This window comes from Triticum dicoccoides, chromosome 5B (assembly GCF_002162155.2).
Source record: "Triticum dicoccoides isolate Atlit2015 ecotype Zavitan chromosome 5B, WEW_v2.0, whole genome shotgun sequence".
NCBI lineage: Eukaryota > Viridiplantae > Streptophyta > Magnoliopsida > Poales > Poaceae > Triticum > Triticum dicoccoides.
In genome coordinates this window covers 141,110,660-141,113,522 of record NC_041389.1, presented here as the reverse complement: position 1 = coordinate 141,113,522, position 2,863 = coordinate 141,110,660, and positions in this window count along the sequence as shown.

Sequence of the window (2,863 nt, the reverse complement as noted above, 5' to 3'; positions counted from 1 at the left end):
TCGTAAGTGAGTCGTGCACTTCGATGGCACATACGCAATATTTTTTCTCCTCGATGGCACGTGAATAGTGCACGTACTCAACGACGGAGCACGGGATGGTAGCAATGACATAGTCAGCCCTTTTTTGGAAAGAGTACGTACTAGTAGTAAATAAGTTGGATGTGTCCCGTCAACTTGCAGAATGACGAGAAGCTTGATTACGCCTTCTCCCTCGCCAACGCATGCGCGGTGGCTCGCAGCATGAGGAGAAACATTTGCTTACAAGCGGTGGACATGCAGCAGTTCATTTGGTGTTAGATTGCCAGAAGCACTATTGTAGAACCATCGACTTCCAGAAGAGGCGAAGAGCCAAGCGCAAGGTCACCTACTAACCTTAGGCTAGGCGTAGTGGGAGTAACATAAGTAGGGGTACCTCCTTTTTTTATTCTAGAAACAACCACACGCGAATATCAAGGTGCTGGTTACGTAGAACAAATTCCTGCAGTCCGTGCTCAGCCCTCCTCTATCTCTCTTCTCAGCCAGCCAGCGGACGCGCGGAGCCCATCATCTGTTTGCTCACATGCGGCCCCACATGTCAGTGAAAACACAAGAGGACCCACTGAACCTGCACATCTTTCACCTCGACGTGCTGGTGATGAAAAACAAATCCAATAAAGATCTTTGGTGGCCGCTTTTGGAGTTACTCAAGAGTAGTAAGATTCTATTTACAGTTTAACCCAAGATGCACATCTCGTGGCTTCAACTACCACTCTATTTTCTTTCATGACACGACCTGGATGCTGGATGTCCCACGTGTCGGCAAAAGGAGGAAGAACCCGACCAAATCTTCGGTTGTGCTCTTGGATTAGACTAGTTGTGCTAACTTCAAAATTTTATTGTGTACTCCCTCCGTTCCAAAAAACCCGACTTCCATTTGTCCAAAAATGGATGTACCTATATACTAAAATATGTCTAGATACATATATATTTTGACAAATAGAAGGCATGTATTGTGCAACGGAGGGAGTAGAATGGATGCAAGTTTTTGTATTGGGAAGAAGAGTACTCCCTCCGTTTCTTTTTAGTCTGCATATAAGGTTTCGTCAAAGTCAATCTCTGCATAGTTTGACTAACTTTATATTAAAAAATATCAACATTCACAATATGAAATCAACATTTTCAGATGCACCATGAGATGTATTTTCATATTATATAGTTTAAGTATTGTAGATGTTCATATTTTTTAATATAAATTTGGTCGAACTTTGTGTAGTCTGACTTTGACCAGAACTTATACGCAGAGTAAAAAGAAACGGAGGGAGTACATCCATATATTGATAGAGCGTTGGAGTTGGCCTTACAAGTGGGACCGCAGTTGAGGAAACCGACTATCGGCAAACCCCCACCTCGCCTGCCGCGCGATGGCTGAGTTAGAGAAACGATGAGGTTGAAGAGATTGCTCTAGCACGGACTGCAAGAAATATGGTGTCAGATGGAAGTCGTGCTGGTGGCGTGTGCCATACTCCTAGACGTGAATGCTTGTTCTGGCCCATGCCACCCTACTAGTCCTACTAATTATTGTACTATATAGTACGAGTATCGAGGATTCGAGGTGCTGGTTACATAGTACAATATGGCTACAGTAAAAACACCCGCACGACGCGCAAAGCATGTGAAGCTAGTACAAATAGTGTACTACTATTGTTGACTGGCCTCATCCGATAACCTGTTGCAATGCACGTACAATTATGTATTTGGAAAATATTTTTTTGCCTCGTCGCGCCACTCACTCACAGAAGCAACTCGAAAGCCATTCATAAATTTAGTAAGTTTATCACAGGCATATCATTTTATTACATACAACAGGTCATCAACCCACATCGACAACGAGAATACATTATAAATACTAAAGTTTTCACCACACAACAAATAACAAGCAATGAAATGAACTTCAACTCAACCATTCCTCGGCGTTGGAAATGCTTGCTTTGAACCACAAGTGATTCTCTGGGATGGGCCATCTATTGTCGATCTCGAGACCAACGCAGGACTGATCATCCAGGCTAAAGCGGCCTAGTATATCAATACCAGGGTAGGGAACCACCCTAATGTCCGAGGTATAGACACAATTGCTTCTCATAAATGGTACTAGTAACGTTGTGTCAACACCAGTTGGATCACCTTTCACCATCATCGGATAGTTTTGTCCAAGGAAGAGCGAGTTTTCTCCAAGACTATCAATTCTGTACCAGGGAGAAGGTGTTGGCGCTAGCACACTAGTATCCATCCCGAATACCATGCAACAGGTGTTGGAATAGGTCCGGAGAGTGCGACCATGGGAGACAACACGTGCTCCATCAGCAGTAACATCATCAGTGGGCTGTATACACACAAGAAGAGGTGATCCATCAGAATTAGTTGCCAGGCGCCACTGAGTATATACGTTCTGCTCGTCCTCATGCTCGTGATCATCACCATCGCCATCTCCCCCTTGGTTATAAAATTTTTCAAGTATAGGTGGTGGAATGTTCACAGCACCTTGGAAACACAAGAAGCAGGTTAATTAGTAAAGGGAAACTTGCTAACCCGCATGCATGTGCATGAAACAGTTGTAATTACGGTGGAAGACAAACATACCGAAACTACGAGGATCCCATGCAAAAGCAGTGCCATGAGCGGTGGAAGCAAATGTCGGTGTTCTGGGAACGGGGGTCCCTAGACTTGCCTGCCTGCGGCCTGCGGTGTGGCTCAAGTGGTGGCCCAGTGTGGCCCATCTTCATCAGCACAAGACTCAAGACCCTCGCGAGGGGCCAAGCCTCGCGGGGCGGATGACGCAAGGCTACATCAGGAACGACCTCGCTAGGCAGGCTCGCGAGGAGGCGGA